The 25,677-nt window shown below is 44.1% G+C and overlaps 1 long non-coding RNA gene and 1 pseudogene across 5 annotated transcripts; one reads left to right on the top strand and one right to left on the bottom strand.

Moving 5' to 3' along the window:
* Gm19883 lies at positions 1-515 on the top strand (annotated as a pseudogene).
* Positions 516-4,919: 4,404 nt separating this feature from the next.
* Positions 4,920-25,677, bottom strand: Gm31458. 5 transcript variants are annotated; one of them, XR_383891.2, is made up of 4 exons: positions 25,618-25,677; positions 23,589-23,664; positions 23,248-23,364; positions 12,199-12,504 (listed from the first exon to the last, which is right to left on the bottom strand). It is a non-coding gene; the product is annotated as a predicted gene, 31458 (long non-coding RNA). The 5 variants fall into 5 exon arrangements; XR_383890.3 differs by lacking the exon at positions 25,618-25,677 and adding an exon at positions 25,543-25,594; XR_001781717.1 differs by lacking the exons at positions 12,199-12,504; positions 23,589-23,664 and adding an exon at positions 4,920-5,163 and having other exon boundaries at positions 25,618-25,653.

A 25,677-nucleotide genomic window follows, 5' to 3' on the forward strand; every position in this document is an offset into this window, starting at 1 on the left:
ATGTTGATGCCTAAGAAGAATCGGCATCTATGAACAATTTTTTAAGGAAGGCGTGATAGTTGCCAAAAACGATGTCCACATGCCCATACACCCCAGCTGGTAGACAATCATGTGCCCAACTTTCATGTAATGTAGGCTATGCAGTCTCTCAAGTCTTGAGGCTACATGAAGGAGCAGTTTTTTCTGGAGACATTTCTTACTGGTACCTTATGAACGAGGGCATCCAGATTTATGTAACTTACTTCCAGACCCCCTGCTTGGCAGCTGTCCCGAGGCTGGCAAGCCTCGGCCAAAGGTCCAGAGGCTGAGCTGCCTGCAAGATTCACAAGAGGGGAGGCAGGCAGAGACACCTGCAGAAGGAGTGCTCTGTCCCCTCCCTGCCGGGGATGGGGTGGGGGTGGACTGACAAGAAAGCAGAGGCTGGGGCAGGCTCAGCAACTGAATTCCAGTTTAGAGGTGGCTTTGGTTGTAGATGCGGGTCAGTCAGAGATTGTGTTGTATTGAATAAGCTTTAAATAACAAAAAAAGGAGTAAGCTTAGGGAGCTAGTGGGTGTGCTGCGCACAAAATGGCTATGCTGAGCTCAGCAGGAGGGGCCACACATCTGTGAGTCTCCTGGAACTTCTCCAAGTACTTTGGAGCCAAGGGCTACTTTGCAAGGATTTAGAATATTGCAATACTGTAGTAGCGAGTTAGCTAGCCAGTAAACGTTGAATATTCATGATCATGCAATGTCATTTGTCTCCCTAGGTGCCTGGGGCTGGGGGAGATCTGAGAAAGGCCCACAGGTCAATAGAATGCAGGCTTCTGTTTTGCAGACGAGAGGGCTTCTCCTCTGCACCTGTTCAGGTTTAGGTTCCCGCTTTCCTTGCAAGTCTGATGCGCCTCCTGAAGGGCTCCAAAAATGTTAACTAACACCTTACCCTTAATAATGACCTTCAGATCCCTTAGTGTGGCACGAAGGACCCATTTGTTAATGTCCCAAGACTCAGTCTCCTGGGGATTTCAGTTTAGATTGATTGGTTGGATGAGGAAATGCACTGGGGGTGAATCCAGGGCCATGTGCCCGCTGGATGTTCACAATTAGAGTGGGAAATGCTTCTCCCAGGCTTCTGTATTTGAACACTTGGTCTTCAGCTGATGGCATGATTTGGGGACAGGGGACATGACAAAACACCATGACCAAGGCAACCCACCGAAGAAAGTGTTTTAATGGGGTCTCTAGTTTCAGAGGGCTAACTCATAGCCACCACTGCCGGGAACCCGGTGGCAAGAGGATAGACATGGTGTAGGAGTAGTAGCTGAGAGCTTATATCTCACCCACAACCATGAGGCACAGAAAGAAATGACTGGGAATGGTGTGGAGTTTGAAACCTCAAAATGTACTCCTAATAACGTGCCTCCTCCCACGAGGCCACAGCTCCTTATCCTTCCCAAATAGTTCTACTAACCTGGGAGCAAGCATTCAAATATTTATACCTATGAGGGCCATTCTCATTCAAACCACCACAAGAAACTTTAAGAGTTAGAGCCTAGCTGGGGAGAGAAAGATCACTGGACCGGCCGGGTCCTTGGGGGATGTAGGTCACCAGGTCAGGTCCTTGGGGGATGTAGGTCACCAGGCCAGGGCCTTGAGGGTGTAATATTCATGGCTTCTTCCTGTCATACTTTATGTTTTCAGATCCATGGACATGTGACTAAGTCACCACTGCAAAGCTCCACTATTAAGGGCGGAGTAGTCCGAATCACCATGCTTTCCCTACTGTGATAGGCTGGGACCTCAAACACTCTGAACTGAAACAAACCCCTCTCCCTTTAAGTTGCTTCTTTCAGGTGTTTTTTGGGGGGGAATTGTTTGTTTTTTGTTTTTTCACAATGACAAGGAAAGCAACCACTGAGTTGGATGCACAGCCTGTGGCCCCTATTTTAAATCCAAGCAGAATGTCAGAGGGAGTACCTAAAGCTTCACAGTCCCATGCTTGGTGCCACATCTGGAGGCAATGCTACTGGAACGACCTGATCCAAGCAAGCCAGGATCTCAGCATCCCGCATGAAGGGCTGGTGTGGCTCAGCTGAAGCACACCCGTTGTCCCACAGTCTTCTTTCAACCCTGTATCCTCCACAGGGCCTCTGCTCTCAGTTTCTGGGATATCGCACTTCCTTTTCAGTTGCAGGCTGATTTTTCTTGTCACTCTTTTCAGAGTCATTTCCCCTTATGACAGACCGCATGAGGTGTCTAAAGGACTTTTTCCCACTAACGCCTCAGGAGCTGGGTCTAGGTCAGCAGCGCTTTGTTTTGGCACAGCCTCTGATACAACAACACCTTGCAGGTGTAGTCAATACTCAATACTTGCCTGTAGATACTCTGAATGACAGAATCTGATTTTCATCTTTTATTTGGGATGGGATTGTTAGTCGTGATGTTGCCTCTCACAAGATGATTTTTAAAACCCTTTCTTCAGTTCACCTTGCACCAGTTGGGCAATAGAGGCTTTTAAAGAGCTTCTCCATACATGCAAGCTCTGAAGTTGGCCTCTGAAATCCTTTCCAGTGTGACATGAAATACACAAGGGCGGATGAAAGTCCCTTTCCTTGTGTTTCCCTTTGCAAAGAAATAACAACGTCATGCCTCCCAAATCAAGATGGTTTAGGGCCAGTTTTAGCCTGCTTTTCTACGCATATCCCCCCCCCACACACACACACTTTCTTGCCCCTGATTATGGCTTACAAACCAGCAGCCAAAAACATAGGGTTTGGGAAAACAGGAGAAAAAGGGTAATACTGGCATCTTTCAGCCTTTGAAAGAAACAGTCTTTTGTTGTTTATTCTCTCTGTTACATCTCAAGACTCACAGCATTGACAGACTTAACAGTGGATATTGGTCTGCCCTATGTTCTAGGCACTGTGCTGCTAATGAGATAGAATGGGATACACTGTATCTATTTCTACATTCTATTTCTATCTATTTTCTTGCTATTTACCCCCTTTAACATTTGTGCCAAAGGGGGGAAAAATAACCAGAGCCAGTAAGGAATTTATTTATGTGAGATTTTCATTCTGTGCTGATAAGCTAGTCAGCTTTCTATTACTAAGACCAAATGCCTAAGATTAGTTAAGAGAGAGAAAAGTTTGTTGTGGCTTAAGAGTCTAGAAGTTTCACTGTGTGGTCATCTGGCCCTGTTTACTTAGCTGGAGACAGCACAGTTCACTAAAGAATGAATGGCAGAGAGGCCTAATTGCACAGCGTAATGGGAGAAAGAGGAAAAGGCGGATGAAAAAGTCCCTTTCCTTGTGTTTCCCTTTGCAAAGAAATAACAACGTCATGCCTCTCAAATCAAGATGGTTTAGGCCAGTTTTAGCCTGCTTTTCTACGTACTCCCCCTTCCTTGTCCATGATTATGGCTTTGAGGTTGCAAGCTCAATATCTCCTTCAAGAGCACACCCCAGTAATCCCATTTCTACCTGGATCCTATCAATTCAAGGTTCTACCACCTCTTAAAGTACCATTGGGACCAGTCTGTCACCACGGATCTTTGACAGGCATGCTGATGCTCATGGGTTCAGCTTTCTCCTCTCCATAGGCTCACAGACCACAGTTTCCAGACCCCCAGCAGTGAGATGGGGCTATGGCATTGTCTATTCTGCTCATCAGAATCCGTATACCCTCTGCTCTCACTTCCTAGCATATCAACCTTGCAGACCGCATGTTCTTGAAGGAACAGTGGCCCTCAGCTTGCAACAGAAAGTGCCAGAGGTAAGCTACCAAGTCACTGAGACCCAAGGCACAGACCTGTGGCTGACACATACTCTTTGTCCAGGTGAGAGCTTTCTCTTTTGATTGTTTCCTTACTTGATCTACATTCTTTCAAGTTCCTAGCATATTTTTATTCTCCACATCATGAACCTGTTGCAATGACTACACTTGAGAAGAAACACTTACTGTCTTAGATAGCAAACGCTGATTTTTATTTCCTGACTTTTAAAACCACAATGGTTTTTTTTTTATTCTTTGAGAATTTTGAGAATTCCATGGTCTTATTTACCTTCTCTCCTTCTCCTCACTCCTTCCTTCCAGACCAAGCCTTTACATTCCTACCCCTCCCAACTTTGTCTTCTCTCTGTTTTGTTGTTTAAATTATACATCAAGTCCAATGTCTATTACACACACACACACACACACACACACACACACACAGGATGGAGCCATCCACTGCAACATGGTCAGCCTACCGGGAACAACATTCTTAGAGAAAATTGACTCACCCTCCCACAGAAGCCATCAACTGTCAAGGGCTCCTCTGTTAGGTGTGGGGACTAACAGAGGCGTTACTGACTTTCCATGATCTGACCCAGGTAGATTCCTCATGAGTTTACTAAAACCAAACTCCACAGAAAATATTTTCAGGGTTCTGGTCCCATATCTTAGTGTACAGAACCTAAGAAGTTCACCAAGGTAGTTGAGCAACACAGACCTAGATTATTTTAGCAAATGCTAATGACATTAAGATCAACTCCACAGACCCTTGTTCTATATATTAGAGTAGTTGTCATAACAAAACTGAAAGTGTTGACCAGCCTGGTTGTCTCCCATTCTCCCTTCCTGTTCCCTCTCAGCTTATTTCATCTGGTTTTCTTCAACATTGGCATCAGCCAGTGGACCCTTAATGGACCCTTTCCGTTCCTCACTGTGCATGCACGAATGGGAGGACTGAAGGTGGTCGTGCAGCAGTCTGGATGGTTTTTGTCCACGTGGGGCGATTTATTGAACCGGTGATTTCAAAAGGAGAGACTCTTGTCTTGTCTTTTTTTTTTTTAAGATTTATTTTATGTATTATATGTAAGTACACTGTAGCTGTCTTCAGACACACAAGAAGAGGGCATCAGATCCCATTACAGATGAGCCACCATGTGGTTGCTGGGAATTGAACTCAGGACCTCTGGAAGAGCAATCAATGCTCTTGACCGCTGTGCCATCTCTCCAGCCCGAGACTCTTGTCTTATTCCTCCCTCTTTCATGACAGATAACTGGTATTCCCCCTTGTTCTTCCTTCAGGTCACTCTGAGGAGACCTGTGCTGGGCCATCACATCTGTGCCAGGAATCCAAGTTTAAGCCCACTGCATTTTCTGCTGCCACACATTAAACCTCAGCTTCCACAGCCTGTCCTGTCAGGAATAAAGGCAGTAGTCAGTCTTCCAAACACCTTCTCCCTTACTATCTCTTATTCATTATAGAAGCCAATTAGAGACAACAGGAAACATTTATTAAGTCCCTACAAATCCAAGGATGCTTTATCAAACAATTGTTTCTTTTTTTTTTTTTTTCCATTTTTTATTAGGTATTTAACTCATTTACATTTCCAATGCTATACCAAAAGTCCCCCATATCCACCCACCCCCACTCCCCTGCCCACCCACTCCCCCTTTTTGGCCCTGGTATTCCCCTGTACTGGGGCATATAAAGTTTGCAAGTCCAATGGGCCTCTCTTTCCAGTGATGGCCGACTAGGCCATCTTTTGATATATATGCAGCTAGAGTCAAGAGCTCCGGGGTACTGGTTAGCTCATAATGTTGTTCCACCTATAGGGTTGCAGATCCCTTTAGCTCCTTGGCTACTTTCTCTAGCTCCTCCATTGGGAGCCCTATGATCCATCCATTAGCTGACTGTGAGCTTCCACTTCTGTGTTTGCTGGGCCCCGGCATAGTCTCACAAGAGACAGCTACATCTGGGTCCTTTCAATAAAATCTTGCTAGTGTATGCAATGGTGTCAGCGTTTGGATGCTGATTATGGGGTGGATCCCTGGCTATGGCAGTCTCTACATGGTCCATCCTTTCATCTCAGCTCCAAACTCCGTCTCTGTAACTCCTTCCATGGGTGTTTTGTTCCCAAATCTAAGGAGGGGCATAGTGTCCACACTTCAGTCTTCATTCTCCTTGAGTTTCATGTGTTTAGCAAATTATATCTTATATCTTGGGTATCCTAGGTTTGGGGCTAATATCCACTTATCAGTGAATACATATTGTGTGAGTTTCTTTGTCAAACAATTGTTTCTTAAAGACCATGCTCTTGCCTTGTATTATCCTAAATGTTCCTGGGTTTCTTTGCAATTCTCCTATGACTTTCTTCTATTCTCGCCCTACAACCAATAATCATGAGCAATCCTGATAATTTCAGTAGTTCCAGAGTTCCAATCTCTTGTCACTGTTTACATAAATCTATAGATGTCCTTTTCCAAAGGATACTGGTGGTACTTCAGTTGGTATCTGAATGCAGGAACTGCCCCCCCCCCCCATCTTCTAGTGCATATTACAGTTGTATAGTGGACAGACAGAGGGACCTTGACACACCCAAAAGTCATCATCGTCTTGTACTCCTTTCCGTGAAGTGGTTATCGTATCTATGAGTGCCGTGGTTGAGCATCTGGCCGTCATTCTGACTGGTCCCACCGTATATCAGCTAAGCATCTACTTCACTTGATCTTAGCACTACATAATCTTTTTGATCCGTCTCCATCTTTCTATCCCCACAGGTTACCATTACCTCTCACCTGGATTACTCCAGCACTTAAAGTTGTTTGGCTTCCCTCACAATCTATTTACCACATTGCAGATCTCAGTCTCTCTGAAGCACATATTACTCGTGCCACGACTTAGAGATGGGTTCCTGCCTGTGATCCATTAAACTGTGCACGGTAAGTCTCCTGGATGTTGTCATGGAGTCCTGTGTTTGATTCTGTTCCCTTCCCACTGCACTGTACAATAATCTCCTTGTACTAGCTTGTCTTTCCTAACAGGGTTGTGTGTGTCTGTAGTAGGCCCTGTGTTACACAACCAAGACCTTCCTTCAGTGACAGACTTATTGCTTGAGCTGCTATGAGCGTGGTCAGCAGATAGCCTTCAGCTGTCGCTCTCTTGAGGAATTGCTTCCTTCTGCCCAAGGTCTCGCCCACTCCCAAGGAAGCCCATATATGGAATGCTTTGGAGTTTGATGGCTGTGCTATCATACATATCCAGACTTGATGGGCTAGTCCAACTCTTGGAGGTTGGTCAGGATAGTAATTGGGCATCCTTTGAGCTGACAATTATAGGATGGTCTCTCATTTCACCATCAAAGAGACTAAGCCATTCACTCATGTTAACAGGCTATCTTGAGTTGTAAGGCATGGAGATAAAAATGAAGAAACTGGGGCTGGAGAGTTGGCTCAGTGGTTAAGAGCACGGAGTGCTCTTCCAGAGGTCCTGAGTTCAATTCCCAGAAACCACATGGTGGCTCACAACCATCTGTAATGTGATCTGATGCCCTCTTCTGGTGTGTCTGAAAATGGCTACAGTGTACTCATGTACATGAAATAAGTAAAATAATTCCTTTAAAAATGAAGAAACTGGCTGCATTGTAATAGTCATAATAGAACACTTACATTAGAAAAAACAAACAAACAAAAATATGTCCCAAGCAGCATTCTGTGAGATAATAGAAATTGGTTTTCCCATCCTATGAGACAAACAAGGGAAGAGTTTGTTATTCAGAATACTATATTTAGTGTGTATTTGTGCTGTGGTTGAGCTAGACCAGCTTAAACACATAACTGACTGATGAAAAAAATAACCACTTTGTTTATCAGAGTAGGTATAGTTAGTGATTATACTCAGGATGCCATAGTTTAATGAAATGGCAAGTGCTGACATATTAGGAATAATAATTTGATTTGAATTCAGGTCTTTAAAAAACAAGTAACAAGATTTCTGTCAAATGGAAGATGATAAGGAGTGACTCTGAAAACTGAAAGACAAGCGAAGGCAGGGGATCGGCTCTTTTGAACTTTTTTCTTTAAAGATACAATGGGGTTGGGGGAAGGTAGGTGTCCAGGCAAGAAGACAATACATTTAATTTTTAATGAAATTTAAAATGTATTGTAGAATTGCAAGACTGTCATAAAAATATTTATAATTGATAGAACATGGTAGAAGCTAGTTTAACCCTTAGAGATAGTGTTGGTTTCATTGAAAATGAACCCCATAGGCTAATAGAGACTTAGGAGTGGGCTTTGAGGTTCCAAATGCCTCAAGCCAGGCCCAGTGTCACTCTTTTTTCCAGATGCCCATGGATCCAGATGTAGAACTCTCAGCTCCTCCTTGAGCACCATGTTTGCCTACATGCAGCCATGTTTCCCACCATGACGACAATGGACTCCACCTCTATACTGTAAGCCAGCCCCAGTTAAGTGTTTTCCTTGACCTGACTTGCTATGGTCATGGTGTCTCTTCACAGCAATTGGACACTAAGACAGAGATTTCTCTTCTTTGCCGATATGGTTGCAGACACAGGAAAAACTTACCACATCTAGTGAGTGGGTACCACCCTTATCACTGAGCTTGACAGAACTAGAAGACAGGCAACAGATAGAATGTTTTCCTATGGCCTCTACTTTATGGTGCAGTTTCCCGTGGTTCTGAAGATCCTAGGGATCTTGCTTCCAACTCTGCTGATGTTTAATCTGTTATTGGCATGCTGTGTGAATTCTTCTACAGGAGACTTCTGTTTACTTAACAGAAGCGTAGTATAACTGCTCATGCTTTGCTAATATAAAGGACCAGGAAAAAAAGTCTTAAATGTGGTATTCATTCCGGGTCTGTGTTCATTCAGAGATTGATGCACCTAACCCTCAAGAGACTGGAGGCCCCAGGGAGTTTAGAGGTCAGGTGGGGCAGGGGGTGGGGAGGAGGTGCTGGATATGGAACAGATGAAGGGTGGATGGGGGGCAGGGAATGGAATATGGAGTGTAAAAAATTTTTTTAAAATTAAATTACATTTTAAAAAATGTGGTATTCATTCTTGCCATTAAGCACACATGTAAAGGAAGGGTTGTGATTTAGAAGTTACTATGTGACATCCAAGTGCCTGGATGTCCTGAATCTCTGAGATCACTGGAAGATGCCTCAGCATCCAGAGTTGAGGGACATGCAAAGAGGAGGTGGCTCAGGTATGGCTAGTTAGTGAACTAGCCAGTATCCCAAAGCCTGACAGGGGCCATGAGGATGCCCACCCTTGGCTTGGGACAGTAGTCCTTTGCTAGGAATGTGTGTCATCATTTTAAAACCAGATGCCACATCACTAGTGCCTGCTTTCTAGACACCAGCCATCTACGACCCTAAGCGTCCAGTGTGGTTTTGTTATTCCACCTCTGATCCCTGCTCTTCGTGGTTGCTACCAGACCAGAGCCATGGAACGTTAGCTACCAGACCAGAGCCATGGAACGTTAGTTAACCTGCTTTCCGTTAAAGTGGCTTAGCTTGCAGACAGGCCTTTGCTATCATTAGGGGGCGTTAGGATAGATACATCAGCTCTCTGATTTCACCCACTTTGTGGCAGGAAAGGGTTGCAGGTTTGTGTTGGAAACAAAGTAGCTTGAAGGAATGGCTGCTCCCTGAACCCTGAGTTAAAAGAGAAATCCTGGGATGAGCCCAGAAAGAGCATTCCCAGTTTGTATTGCAGAGAACTCTCATGGGCCCCTCCTCCATGCCAGCACCCAGGTGACCCTGTGCACCAAGGGGGTCCTTCATGGGTAGTATCACTGTCACGTCCTGAAATGTTGCAGAAATGTCAGGGTGAGGTGTGGCCAGCAGCTGCAAGAATATTCATTTCTTTTTTCTTAAGGCATTTTTAAAAATTAGATATTTTCTTCATTTACATTTCAAATGCTATCCCCAAAGCCCCCTATACCCTTCCCCCAAGAATATTCATTTCTAACCAGCCTTTATTTGCAGGAAAGTCTTGTTCTCTTCATTCACAGTGCTGTGTGGCAGAGGTGCCAAGTATATGCCAAAAAAACAAACAACAACAACAACAACAACAAAACAAAACAAAAATCAAACAAACAAAAAACAGAAAAGAAAAAAAAGATAGGGTATCCAGCCATAAAAGTGTACAGTGCCTGTATTTTAAATCGTCTCCTTTTTCTAGCCTTATAAGGAGGAAGATAAAAGATTCTGTTGGTTCATCCAGCCAGGATTGCACGCAGGTGGCCTCTGGAAAGTTCCTGCTGCAACTTAACTACAGTTTCCAGGGACTTAGGCCTGTGAGGGTGGAACCCACAAGAAGTGCCAAAGTCAGGCGCGCAGAAGCTGCAGAAAGCTAATGGGGCCGTGGTTAGTGCCTATGGACTGGTCTCCTAGGACTACAGTCTCTCTAGGGAGCTCAAGCTCTTGGCAGCAGCTCAGCTACAGCCTCATCAGCCGCTGGCAGCCATGCTGTGGGACACAGGCCCTTCTATGTCCCTTCCCACCGGACAGGGCCAAGATACTGACCTCCAAGTCGCGGAATCAGCAGCCGCTTTCAATTTGGGCCCTTTGTCTCTGAACAATGGTTAACCACGGCTTTCAAAGGCTCTGGCCTCTGTGTCTTTCACAGGGCGATTTCCCTCCCTTTGGGCTTTCCAGTTGTCTTTGTCTTACTTCTTGTCTAACGGACCTCTCAGTCTTTGGAGGGGCTTTCCGGAAGAGCCAGCGACTACAGCCAGCGACTAGGAACCCTTCCGGGAAAACCATGGTGACGGACCTTCAGGGTCAGCTGAGGTTGCAGCAGGGGCGACACTGGAGAATAAGAGGCCATCGTTGTCCCCTGTCACTCTCCTCCAAAGACTGCAGAGCACACGCAAGAGGGATTTGGGAGTCGATTAGTTCGTTGGCGATAAATATCAAATTCTAAGAATTCTTATTTTGGCAGCCTCCTGGTAAACATACAAGGACTTGAACTCCTCGTGAAATACGAAACTACCTCCCCCCCCCCCCACACACACACACACAAAGTCCCAGTTTTCTTGAGGCAATAAGACAAAGCTCATGAATTCAGATTGGAACTACCCTTTATAGGAATTGCCAGGAGCGAGTGTTCTAGTGCCCCACATGTAAGTGGTACTCCTCTTTCACAAGTGTGGCTTACTCAGTTCAGTAACTAACAGTGAAAAGATTGCCAGAAGCTTAAGAGTGAATAATAAGGAAGGAATTTGGGAAGACTACCTTCAGTAGGAAGCCTAGAGTCCCAGCACGCGGGAGGCTGAGGCAAGATCACTTGGCTCCAAGCTGTGTGCATAGTAAGGCACTATCAAAGAAAAAATATATAATATGGCCGTTAAGATGCTGCTCACTGAGTCTATTATACTTGCTTATGGAAAATATAAAGAGAGAAAGAAATCATGAATATATTTAAATGATTTCATATTTAGCGGAACTCTCTCTCTCTCTCTCTCTCTCTCTCTCACACACACACACACACCACATGACAAAAAAAGATCCCTAATGCTATCAGTTATTATAGAATTATAGGTGATTAAGTGCTTATTTTTTCCATTTTAGTGTTGTGCTTTCCTATGTCATTTCATTCGTCTTCTTGCTTGTGTGGTGTGTGTGTGTGTGTGTGTGTGTGTGGTGTGGTGTGTGTGTGTGGAGAGAGAGAGAGAGAGAGAGAGAGAGAGAGAGAGAGAGAGAGAGAGAGAGAGAAGGGGGGTTGATGTTCGTTGTTTTCTTCAATTGCAATTTTACCTTATTTATTATTATAGCTCCTGGGCCTGGAAACTTGCTGGTTTTGCTACACAGACTGGCAAGTGAGCCGCTGAGATCTATGCCCCTGACTGCTGGGGTTGCAGGCTCACCCTGCCATGCCCAGCTTTTATAGGGTGCTAGGAGTCTGGACTCAGATTCTCTCGCTTGTAGGGTAAGCCTTTACTCACTAGGCATCCTTCCATTCTTCTGTCTCTGTCGTTTTAAATAAACACTTTTAAAGAAGTCCTATGATAATTGTTAGCCAGGAAAGATTAGTCTAATAAGCGTGGAAGAAAGTCAGCCTTATTAATTTATAATTGCAACATACTTAGAGCAAAAACCGCTGTTGTGGAATTAATTATATTGTTGCTGATATTTTGGCTATCTTTGAAAAATAGTCTCCATTTAAACAGTGCTAAGACTTGCCCCTGCAACCTGTTTCCATGACAGCGTAGATTTTCCCGATGTATTCAGCAATGTATTCTCCGTCCTAGCACGGTGTTCAGCACATAGTAGGGCTCTGTAAATATTTCCTGAACTGATGGAAAGGAGAAGCTAAAGAAGCTAGACTATAAAACAAGGAGAAAGGGGAATGGAAAGAAAAGGCCAGACACAGGAAACTCTCTGGAAATGCTTTTTTTTTTTTTTTTTTTTTTTTGAGGCATGTGACAGGTCTCAACAGTTTTGGTAACTTGCTTTGGGTAACTCTAATACCATTCGCTCCTCCTCAGCACCGCTGTGATTCGATTCCCAAGGTTCACACCTGCTACTTTATTGCAGGACTGCTCTGGGGACCCGGGAGCTGACCTGCCTATCAAAGATAGTGATCAGGCAGTGCCAAGGACTTCTGTGCCCAGGGGTGCCCTGTACTGACTTTCCATGACAGCTTGAGTTGATGTTGTTCTCCCTGGAACTGCATCTGAGTTCATGCCGTTGCTTGTCTCAAACTCTGCTTCCCAGAAACATGGCTTGTCGAGAGACAAAAAGTAGGAAAATCTACTTTAAAGACCTTAACTGGCTTTATTTATAACTATAGAATCTGGTGGCATTTTATTCTATAATAACTGTTCAGTGGGCTCACAGATGAGGCGGCTTTAATATTAATAGATGGAGAAGAAACAAAGAGACAAAGAAAAAAAAAGGCACCAGCCAATAGCCCGTGTCCTTTTGTAGAGCTCTGGGGCCTCTCTGGCCAATAACTCCTAGGGAGTTATCCCGCGCCTAGCACTGAGATGTTTGTTTAATCCCGATGTCTTCTGAAAGTAGCACTGTCCACCCACCCAGGATACCTCTGTTCATGCTCCATTGTAAAAAGCTGTTTTTCAAAATTAGCTTACAAACTAAAGGGTTTCCATGAGCCCCCTTTAACACATCTTTAGTTAGTTTGTTTGTTTGTTGTTGCTTTTGTTACATCTCAACCAGTTTCCCCTCCTTCCTTTCCTCCCCGTCCCTCCTCCTCCTGTCTGTTCTGCTCCACCCACTCCTTTTCTTCAGAAAAGGGAAGCCCCCCCCCCCACATGGATATTAACTAAACATGGCCTATCAAGTTACAGTAAGACGAAACATCCCCCCTCATATCAAGACTGGACAAGGCAACCCAGTCTGAGGAGAGGGGTTCCAAAAGCTAACAAAAGAGACAGTCCCTACTCCCACTGTTAGGAGTCCCACAAAGAGACCAAGCTACACAACTGTCACATATGTAGAGGGCCTAGGTCAATCCCATGTAGGTTCCTTTGTTATCGAGTCAACTTCTGTGAGCCCCTGTGAGCCCAGGTTTGTTGATTCTGTGGGTTTTCTCATAGTGTCCTTGACCCCTCTGGCTCCTACAATCTGTCCTTCCCCTCTTCCACAATATTCCCACAGCTCAGCTTAATGCTTTCCTGTGTGTCTTTGCATCTGTGAGCATAGCAGATTACCATTAGGCAGCATTTCACTGACTTTTTCTTCTCCTCTACTTCCCTGCCTAACCCCGCCCTCCACTTCCCTGTTTAACCCTTTAATCCCCAGTTTTCTCCCGCTTCTTTTATCTCATGTGTGTCCTACTACTATCTCATATTACAGTTTCTAACTGGGCTTCAAGACGGTACGCTTCCATAGGCTTTCTCATGTACTTTTCCATGTGGTTAACCTTCCTACAACCTCCTGACTCCCCATCCTCCACACCTCTCCCGCTTAAGCCATTCCACCTCCAGTACTCCACCTCTCTACTTTTCATTTTACCTATACACTGTTACTCCCCTTTCCCCGGTCCCTATCCAATGGCTCCTTTCTGATTTCCTGGTTGCTACTTGTGGTCCACATATGTTTTGCATATGCTCAGCCCAGGGAGTGGCACTATGAGAAGGTGTGGTCCTGTTGGAGTAGGTGTGACCTTGCTGGATTAAGTGGGTGTGGGCTTTAAGACCCTCATCCTGGCTGCCTGGAAGTCAGTATTCTATTAGCAGCCTTCAGATGAAGATGTAAACTCTCAGCTCTGCCTGCACCATGCCTTCCTGGATGCTGTCATGTCCCTTCCTTGGTAATAATGGACTGAACCTCTAAACCTGTAAGCCAACCTCAATTCAATGTTATCTTTATAAGAGTTGCCTTGGTCATGGTGTCTGTTCACAGCAGTAAAACCCTAAGACACCATATAAAACCAAAGATTTGAAGGTGCAATCAGCATGTGTGAGAGAACTCTCAGCATTTGTCTTTCTGGACCCGAGTTAACTCTGTAATTACTTCCCTAGTTCCACCCACTTATTAGAAAATATCATGATTGCATTTGTCTTTACTGCTGAGTAGACTTCAGTTGTGTATAGGTGTAACATTTTCATTATCTATTGATGGACATTTAGGTTGATTCCACTTACAGGAAATTGTGAATACAATAGCAATGAATGTGGATGTACAAGTATCTCCGTAGTTGGACAGAAAGTCATAATACATACATAACATACATACATACATACATACATACATTCATACATACATACATTCATACATACATACATACATACATTCATACATACATTCATACATACATACATTCATTCATACATACATTCATACATTCATTCATACATAATACATACATTCATACATACATACATTCATACATACACACATACATTCATACATACATACATTCATACATACATACATTCATACATACATACATTCATACATACATACATTCATACATACATTCATACATACATATATTCATACATACATATATTTATACATACATTCATTCATACATACATTCATACATACATATATTCATACATACATACATTCATACATACATACATACATACTCCCAGGAGTGGATAGCTGAGTCATTTGGCACTTCTATTTCTACTCTTTTGGAGAAACTTCAAGACTGATTTCCAGACTGACTGTTTCTGGTCCTACCAACAGTGTGGAAGCAGCATCCCCCTTTTCTCCATGTACATTAGCATTTGTTACCATGCCTCATGATGGCGTTCTGTCTGGGGCGAGAGAGAATCCTAGCAGTACTTTTAACGTGTGTTTCCCCAGTGGTTAAGAATGTTGAACACTTTTTAAAAAATATATTTGCTATCCAGTTGTATTTCTTTTCTTGATGTTTAGACATTTGAGTTCTTTGAGTATTCTAGAGAAACCTGTCAGATGTGTAAGTGGCAAAGATCTTCTCTATTCTGTGGCCTCCCTACCTTTTCCTTTAAAAGTCTCAGGGTATCAGGTCTTATGGTGAGGTCCTTGATTTATTTCAGTTGAATTCTGTGTAAGGTGAAAGATACTGTTCTAATTTCCTTTTCTGCATGTCAACATACAAGTTTCCTGATGTGAAGTGTACATACCACTTATAATATTCTCTCTGCTCAAGATTGCTTTGGTCATCCTTGGTCTTTTGTGTCTCCATATAAGTTTTGAGATTTTTTTCCCCTATGTCTTTAAAGAATGGTTATGGAATTTTGATTGGGGTGGCTTTGATGGAGAAGCTATTGCCTTGTTGTCCTACCTTAACTAGAAGGGAAGACTGTTTCTGCGGATGTCCCAGGGTTTGGTTGCAAAAACACATAGAAGCCAACCTCAAACTGACCAGGTAAATTCCTGTCTCCTGGCTAGCTTTTGTAGCACCAGAAGGTACTATGTGTTGGAGGCTGACAGCAAGATACTCCACTAGTATGTTGGTAGCATAATAATTGGGTCGCCAAACAATTTGATTGAGTTTAGGATAGCTTTACTGGAAAGAATTGGTGCCTGGTACTGAAAACATGGTCAAAAGCCTAGGCATAGGCACTAGGATAGACTCTCCTGATATTACTTTACTAACAGTCACATTCTCAAACTGCCTTTTAGATATATTTATGCCCATGGTTGGGGTGTTCTTAACAGTGGCCAGAGAAGCTTCTTTTTGCAGTGCTAGTGATTAATGAAAGCAGAGACAAAATGTTGAGAAGACGTGTGAGTGTGTGTGTGTGTGTGTGTGTGTGTGTGTATGTGTGTGCGCGCGCGAGAGTGCTCAGCTTTAAACAGAATGTATCAATTCCTTTAGCCTACCCCTACCCAAGGTTTAAGCAACATTACTAAAGAAGACTAGAGAGCACATAAGAACCAGAGGTTGAGGGAGGATACCTGGAAATGCTATTCTCAGGACATGATGTAGATAGTGGACTTGGGAAGTCACAGCATCTGCAGTTACCTGTGCATGGTCAAGTCAGTAAGTTCCTAGGTGAGAGGCTACTGGCAGCTGATGGTTGTGGGTAGGGATAGTCATTCTCTTTGAATTTGTAGCCACCGGCTTATGACCCACGGACTTGTTGATGGCCAATCACTAACCGGACCCAGTAAAATACAGGACATGAAGTTAGGAAGGGAAATGGGGTGCATGTAATCATAATATGTGTATATGGGACTCACAAAGAATAAATTGAGATTATTTTTTCAAAGGACAAAAAGATGACTGGCCCTTTCAAAGTTACTTTCCTTGCAAGGTGGGAGAGGCTGACAAAAGAGGAAGATAAGTGATTGCTAACGTAAGGTTGCTCCACTCCTCTGTTTGGTTGTTGTAAGGATTAAAGCTGACTGAACTCCATTACCATGCCAACTGAAACTGGCCTGTTTGGGAAATTTTGCTGTTATCTCTCTAATCCTGATTTCTCAAAAGGTCAGATAAACCGCTTAGTTTCAGTTCAGCGACCTGGAACTCAGGCATGAGTGACCTCATTTTTACTTTTAGTCTGGTCTCTTGGGTCCAGTGCAGGAGGAGCTCAGTACAGCGCAGTAGCTGCTTGTGTTTTTTTTATTTCACAGATAGCAACTTAGTCACAGCAAGAAAAACGGGTATTTTCAAATCCTTGTGCATGGGGCAGAGATGTGCATTGTTAGTGAATTAACAGTCTGAGTGCTCTCAGAGATCTCTGCAATGGAGGTCATTATTAGCCTGTCATTGACTGAGGAAAAAGCGACACGGGATGACTAGAGATGACTAAGTAACCTTCCTTTGTGCACTTATTCCACTTTGAAATGGGTGTGTCAAACTCTCTTCCATTGTAACAGTCCATTTAACTTGCCAATTTGACTGCATTAAGGGATATTCACTTAGCTGGCTGATAGAATTCTCTCTCTCTCTCTCTCTCTCTCTCTCTCTCTCTCTCTCTCTCTCTCTGTGTGTGTGTGTGCGTGTGCACTCGCGTGCGTGTGTGTATTCGAGGGATCAGCATTGGAGTCAGTAGATTAATCTATTGAAGTCCCAGATTGGGGAAAAAGAACGATTAATTTTCTTTTTCCTAGCTTATTGATTTAATTTTTTCTCTCTTCTATTCCTCTGGAGTGGGATGCCCACATCCTTCTGTACTTGAAGCTTGGAGCCTTTGGATCTTCAGTCTCATACTGTGCCTTACGACTGGCCTTCCTACCTTAGCATCTTGGATCTGACCACTCAAGGGGCTTCCTTGTTTCCAATGACGTGAACCAATTCTCATCAATCTCTTTTTTTTTTTTTTTTTTTTTTTTTGATTCTTCAGCTGACTGCAAGAAGGTTTATTGTACACAAGCTACACTTGGCCACAAGAGAACAGAGCTAGTACAGAGTGCCGGGGGTCCAGGGCAGAGGGCCAGCGGGACTGTTTTGGTTGTAAGAAAGGCGGTCATTTCTCTAGGCAATCGCGGCGAGGTGACGTTCCAGGTCTACTGAGACTCATTACCGATGGCAGCACACAGTCGGATAGCTTATCCCGGCCCTCAGCATCCCTCACTTCTGCTCCTGCAGGTGTCGTGGGTGCACCGCTGGCTTACTTGGACCTCTGCCTCATCTTTCTTCTCTTGCGCTTCAGCCTGCACATTCTCTTCTGCCACTTCGCTCTCATGGCGCAGGAGTCTCAAGGAAGATGGTGCTAAGACTGAGAGCATCAATCTCCTTTTAAACACTTTTTCTCTTACTTTCTTTCATTTTTTTTTTCCAAAACAGGTTTATTGTCTGTATAACCACCTTGGCTGTCCAGGAACTCACTTTGAAGACCAGGCTGTCCTCGACCTCAGAGAGATCTACCTGTCTCTGACTCCCAAGTGCTAGGATCAAAGGCATACACCACCACCCACCCACCCCCAGACTATAAACAGCTCTAATTATCCTTTCTGTTTCTCTAAAACACCCAACTAACATGTCCACAGAAGGACTGCTTGGCTCTATTTCTCCTTCTATGGAGGGATGGCTAGTAAACTTGCAGGGAAGATGAGCCCAGGGTGATGAGTGAAAGGAGTAGGCGAGTCACCGCAACTCAGTGTCGATGGAGCAAACTCAGATTCAGGATCAGGGCAAGCATCCCTGTGTGTGTGGAGTCAGTCAGAGGAACTCAGTGAGACAGGTTAGCTAGCCTGCCAATGCGCTCTGCAGAAAGATGGGGACTCTGGATATAATCCTTCCCATGATGAAGATGAAGAGAAGATGTGTGTGTGTGTGTGTGTGTGTGTGTGTGTGTGTGTGTGCGTGTAAAATCTACATTCAAGTCTTTGCGAAATAGGATTGGTTAGATCCAAAGGCCATCTCTTTCGGCCTTCAAGGATACAAAATATGACACATAAAAATGTGACATGTGAGCTAAGATTCTTTGATAGGATAATTAACCATAGAGATGGGATATGTCGCAATATGTTGAAAGATACTTTTGGCTTAGTGCATGGACTGTGCCAGCCATTACTTGTTGAATTAATGAATGTGAAGGGAAAAAAAAATCTCTGAGGAAGAGTTGAGCTTTAGAGACATAGACCCTGCATGGAAGTGATAGCAATGAAATCGACAGCTTCCTGGAAGCCCGATCCAATTATACATCTATCTGTGGAACATCTGTCATGTGGGAGGGAGGTGTTGTGGCCAGTTATGCAGGGAGGAGAAGCAAGGTATGAGGATGGGACTGAACAAGCCCAAGCAGGACTCTAAGAAAACAAAGAGTCTAAGAGGAAGCAGCAAGTATTACAGATGTTCAAAGACACGCATGCAGGATGTGGGGGAGGAATCCACACCAGGATAGGAGGAGACTCAGAACAAACAAACATGCCAGGAGATGAAGCTGACAGGTACAGCTTGATTGAAACGTGGGTGCTGGGAAGGAACTGTCAGGAAGTAGTACATTTGGAAGGACAGGTCTTCTTATCTGTGAGCTTGAATTTAGTAAAGTGTTACAGATGTGTTACGGATGTGTTACAGGTTCTGGCTTGACCTTGTTTAGAGGTTATTGATGTGTTTATAAAAAGATAAAGAGAGAGGGGTTATGGTCTATGGATGTGTGTGGTAAGATGTGGGGGAAGGGGATGTCTCAGCGGGCCTATGCCAAGGCATCCCTTCACCCTGAGGAACCAGCCGAATGATGGTATAGTATAGAATAGTTTATTTGGGACATGGGGAAGGGAGTTATGAGGGTAGTAGAGGCAGAGAAAGGCAGAGAGAAAGAATAGAGAAGTAAAGGCTGGCACTTGGAGAGAGGAGGAAGGGAATGGGGAAGGGACGAGCCCAAGAGAGCAAGAGAGAAGCAAGAGAGCAAGAGAACAAGAGAGGGAGGAGGGGGCAAGCGGCCCCTTTTATAGTGAGCCTGGCCTCCCTGGCTGTTGCCAGGTAACGGTAGGGAGGAGCATGCCTGGCTGTTGCCAGGTAACAGTGGGGTGGAGTTTAGAGAGAATGCCCTGGACGCCATGAACTGTCTTGTCCTTGGGCTAAAATGCCTGTCTGAATGAGACAGCTTCATAAAGTTATAAAAGTGTATGGAATAAGCCAGCTGTAGTGGCGCACATCTTTAGGCTCAGCACTCCGAAGGCAGAGGCTGGGGATCTCTCAGTTTGAGGCCAGCCTTTACAAATCAAGTTCCAGGACAGTCAAGGCCACACAGTGAAACCCTGTCTTGAAAAACAAAAACAACAAAAACAAAAACAAAAGCAAAAAAGGAAATTAAATAAAGTGATATGAACGAATGCTAACATTTAAGACCTAAAATGTAACCTGGGCAACACTTAGCAAAATAATTGGCCATCACACTGTGCCTAGTTAAATTCATGACACTGTAAAAATGGAAACTAACAGCAGCTGGATGGCTGTGGGTTAGCGCCAAGGTTAGTGGTAGGTCATCGTTTCCAAAGATGGCTGCCTCATCACCATCAGTCCCACATTCTTTTCAGCAATGTGGTCTTCCCACCACTCCCAGCAGCGGGGGAATGTAGTTCCCTACTTCTGGAATCTGGGTGGGCCCACAGTTGCTTTGATCAACGGGATACAATAGAAATAGCTCCAAGACGGGCAACCCCTTCTGTGATCTGGTAGTTTCATCTCCTGCCTAGTAAAACCCTTGCTCCTGAGATGACCCCCTGGATGCCAAGACCCAAAGCAGGAGATGTCCAAGCCTCTGGAGAGAGGCTCATAGGCATCAACCCAGCTGAGAATTCATCCTCACATCTCCCGTGGGCAAGATATGATCTCTGTCATCTTGAACTCTCTGCACTTGTGATTATCTTAATGAGACCTACTTGGTACAAGGACTGTTAATCCTCTGGTGTGGATGGCAAACAGGAGCTGTGTACATGTCCGATATGTCCCTCCATGAGTATTTATAGGCAGTTAACTGTGTGTGTGTGTGTGTGTGTGAGAGAGAGAGAGAGAGAGGGAGGGAGGGAGGGAGAGAGAGAGAGAGAGAGAGAGAGAGAGGGAGAGAGAGAGAGAGAGAGAGAGAGAAGAGACATGTAGCCAATGGTAAATTTCCCACACTCCTGCAAGAAACTCCAGTTTCCAGTTAAGCTCATTAGTTCACCAAGCCAGACAGGAATAATTTCTTCTTTGGTCTCTCCTAGTTGCCCTACTTGAGGCGAAGAGCTTGCTCATTTCTTCAGGAAAAGTTTACATAACACCAGTAAAGGGAAACCTGTACATGACTGAAGTTCTTGCTGACATGAATTCAGGCTGCAGCCTGTTGAGATAGTCTGAACACGAATACAGTGAGCCTAGTCTAGCCACAGAAGGAGGATTAACAACAGTTATGTAGGGTAGTGTGTGTGTGTGTGTGTGTGTGTGTGTGTGTGTGTGTATTCCTCTTTCATGATGAACACTAAAAGTACATGTGAAAGAGGAGAGAGCTGTCATGGAGGATAAAAATAAGCCATGCAATAGGAGTGACCAGTACTGGGGCACTCCAGGGCAAAAGTCTACGGTGCAAGGATGGGTGCGAACTTAAATCTGGATTCTAGCTGTCATGAGAGCCTGAAGTTTTCTTGTTCACAAGGTGGATGGGAAGGAATCTTTACAGAGCGGTTATGAAGACTGACCTCCATGTTTGAGGGAAGGCACTTCACCATTACAGTAGAGTGCAATTTGAGTCCTGATTCAGCAAGGTTTTGTTCTTTCTTTCTATCTTTTTCTTTTGGGTCCTGGACAGAAGAACCAAGGTGTGCTTTTTTCTGTTAGTCTGGGTTTCCTTACCCTTTCTTTTCTTTAAAAAAAAAAATTAAATGTTTTATTTTATGCGTATGGGTGTTTTGCCTGCCTGTATTCATGGGCAATATATGCATACCCTGCTGCCTGTGGAGACCAGAAGAGGAGGGCATTGGGTCCCCTACAACTGGAGTTACAGATGGTTGTTAGCTGCTATATGGGTGCTAAGAATTAATCCTGGATCCCCTGCAAGAACAATCGGTGCTTTTAAGCCCTGAATTCTCTCTCCAGACCCTCACTCTTTGTTTAAATCTCCTCTCCCTGCCATGTGGGTGTTTGTCCACGTAGTGACTGACCTGCATGTTGCCTCTCACCTCAACAGTACAACCTTTTCCGTTCTTTGCCCCATTCTTCTTGTCTGGGCTGTTGCTGAGATGTGTAGCTTGCCTGCCCTGGGGTTTTCACTTAAATTCCAAAAGCCTTGTCCTCGGTTTCCTCTTTCAGTCTGTTCCCAAACTCTTTTGCTAATGAGACTAAGACCCCCAAGAGGGAAAACCAATTTTCTTTGTGTCATTTTCCTCCAATGCCATGACACCATCAGAATTTGTATGGATGGCTGAATATTAGTAGTTTGTTAGCTTTGTTTTTTGTTTTTGTTTTTGTTTTTAATCCTATACCCCATGCAGACTTATAATGAATGCTTATGCTAGGATTAGTCTCTCAGGGTATCTTAATTTCTTTTCTATTGCTGATAAGACACCATGACCCAAGCAATCTATAGAAGAAAGAGCTTATTTGGGGCTCAAAGTTTTAGAAGGCTGCAGTCAATGACCATCATGGTAGAGAACAAGGCAGTAGGCATGCAGGCAGGCATGGCACTGGAGCAGTAGCTGAGATCTTACATCTTGAGACACAACCACAAGGCAGAGTAAGTTGGCTGGGAATGATAGGGGCCTTTGAAGCCTCAAAGCCCGCCCCCAATGACACACCTCCTCCAACAAGGCCACACCTCCTAGTCCTTCCCGAACAGTTTCACCAACTGGGGACCAAGTATTCAAACATAGGAGCCAAAGGGGGGTCATTCTCTTGTAAACAACTTCACATGGCAGTCCCAAAAGCAGACTTTCAGCCATCATGATAAGCACCCTTCTTGGGTCCCGTAATTATCTTTTAAATCAATGCCCACATTCTTTCCTTCTGTCACTCAATAATTACTTCATGCCAGTCACATGCCAAATAATATTTTAGTCATGGGCTGGAGAGATGACTCAGCGGTTAAGAGCACCAACTGTTCTTATAGAGGTCCTGAGTTCAATTTCCAGAAACCACATGGTGGCTCACAACCATCTGTAATGGGATCTGATGCCTTCTGGTGTGTATGAAAAGAGCAATGGTGTAATATACATAAAATAAATAAATGAATCTCTAATAAAAAGTGCTAGTCATTATTTTTACATTACTGTGGTTTTGTTTTTGTTTTTCTGACCGGAAATAAGATCCCTAGCTGTCTTTCTATCTTATAATCAGTAGCATGATTACCACTTCACACAACAAGGAAAGAGCCAAGGACTTTCTTCTCAGCCCCTAAACCAGGGTTGTCCACAGGTCCACTACACACGGACTACACCTTTTGGAGTTCTATCGTACAGAGATATTAAGGGTCTTGTCCTAAGGTGTCAAGGAATGTAGTGCTGGCCGTGCATCCTTAAGCACTGAGGGCACGTTTTGAGAGTGGAAGTATGACTGAGAACGAGAGAGCAGTGGGGTTAACCTCTGGTGGCCACTGAGATCGCTGTGCCAGTGAACTAACTGTAAAAACCCAAGGAAGAACCTGTTATGTGGAACAAATTCCAAGTTAGGCAGCGGTAGTTCAGTTGGGCGTGACGACACAGTCATCAGGGTAGCAGGGACCTTTTGATCTGAAGAGACTCTGGAAGCTCCTTTCCATCTACATCCCAGACAGAAGAAAAGGAGATGTCAGTGGAATAGCAAAAGATCCCCCCAACCCCACCCCCAGAGCTAAGAGCCTTCTCCAGGAACTCTTTCCGGGGCTCCTATCCAAGTTACGCTTGCATCTCGTTCTCCACCCTGCAGTTGGAATAGTGTGCTCCACCAGCTCACAGTCCCCACATCCCACCCTCCAGGACTGGACTGAAGTCTGATGACACTCACGCTTCCCGGCTGGGGTGAAGCTCCCTGTTGGCTGATCTTTGCCCTGCACATTCCTTTGAAGTCAAAGCCCATCCGACTTAATAGAAAGTGTTTGAAGTATTAATTATCATGGCACTTTGAGTCTTGAAAGTAACATTTTTTCCCCCTCATTTCAAATGAAAAAAAAAAACCCATGAATATTTAAACTGTCTTTGTCTGGTGCTCCTTGCTTTCTGATCCCTCCACTCTCCTACCTCATTCTAAACCTGAGTTCTTAGATTAATTTTTAATAGTGACAGTTCAGGAAGGAACAGCTGTGTTTTGATGAAGTTGCACTCTTTCTGCTGAGTTCCCTCATGCCTGACCTCTGGGATCTCAGACGGTGCTTTCTTTATGTGTCTTTTTGGACAAACCCAGGACTTAAGAGTTTTGTTCCCACCCATGGAAGGAGTTACAGAGGCAAAATTTGGAGCTGTGAAGAAATGATGGACCATCTAGAGACTGCCATATCCAGGGATCCATCCCATAATCAGCTTCCAAACGCTGACACCATTGCATACACTAGCAAGATTTTGCTGAAAGGACCCAGATATAGCTGTCTCTTGTGAGACAATGCCGGGGCCTGGCAAACACAGAAGTGGATGCTCACTGTCAGCTATTGGATGGATCACAGGGCTCCCAATGGAGGAGCTAGAGAAATTACCCAAGGAGCTAAAGGGATCTGCAACCGTATAGGTGGAACAACAATATGAACTAACCAGTACCCCGGAGCTCTTGTCTCTAGCTGCATATGTATCAAAAGATGGCCTAGTCTGCCATCACTGCAAAGAGAGGCCCATTGGACTTGCAAACTTTATGTGCCCCAGTACAGGGGAACACCAGGGCCAAAAAGTGGAAGTGGGTGGGTAGGGGATTGTGGGGGAGGGTATGGGGGACTTTTGGGATAGCATTGGAAATGTAAACGAGGAAAATACCTAATTAAAAAAAAAAAAGAGTTTTGTTCCTGACTAAATCAGCCACCTAGTTAATATCTAATTTGAATTTATAGAAACTTATTCCCGAGAGGAGTTCTAAAGATACTGTATAAAATCTGGCACAGCTACAAATAAATAGGTTAGCTCAGGGCTAACTTGCCGGGCAGATTTTTCCCCCTCCAGTGATGTATAACGAGCAATCTCAATTGGACTTCCTCTTCTGATGAATGTTGTGTTGAAGCGTAATGAGTGTTTGTCAGACCCACCACTAGGAGAGACAAAAGCTTTGAGTGTCATTGTGATTAAGCACTGCCATTGTATTTGTTATTTATTTGCTGTTTTTGGAGTGCAGGGCATGGAACCCAGGAACTCACACATGATAGGCAACAGTTCCGCCAAAGTACTCCATCTCTATCACCAGTGTGGTAATGGTAATCTTCCTTCTCGTTTGGTTTACAGTCCCACTATGTAGCTCAGGCTAATGTAGAATGCATTACTTTTGTGTGTCAGCTGGAATTACAGGTGTATCATACCTGGTTCCTGCTGAAGGACTATTTTAAATATATTTCCTGACATTTTTATACTGCTTGTGATATAATGTGAACTGTATGAATATGTTGGTAATTCAATGAAAGCATAATTGTCTAAAACAATAAAATTGCCTGGCTGTTTCCCCAACTGTCCACATACCACTAAGGGAATAAACAGAATCTACACTAACTGGTACAATACCCTTTGTGGATAGATTTTTCCCACTTTCCTTGATAAGTTTGCTCAGTTCTTCTTAAACTCATTTAGTGAGCTTGGAATTATAAGTTTGAGGCCAGCCTAGGGTACCCAGTAAGTTTAAAGCCAGTTGGATTACATAGAAAGGCTGTCTTCTAAAACAAACAAAGACTGCCAATGAGATAACCATAAGAATCCAAAGCAATTTGCTTAGTACACAATTCCTAGCAACAAAAATGCTGTAGACAAAGCCTCATACACAAAACAGGTCCCACCATCAGGATTCTGGGCTCTGATCCATCACTAACGGTTCTGGCTTCTCACTTCATCTCCCCAGATCTTTTTCCCACCTGTGCAAGGTCCCTTCCCACTTCATGAGGACTTTGAAGACTGGAGTCTGTGAAATCCCC

Source organism: Mus musculus, chromosome 15, assembly GCF_000001635.26.
Source record: "Mus musculus strain C57BL/6J chromosome 15, GRCm38.p6 C57BL/6J".
Lineage (NCBI taxonomy): Eukaryota > Metazoa > Chordata > Mammalia > Rodentia > Muridae > Mus > Mus musculus.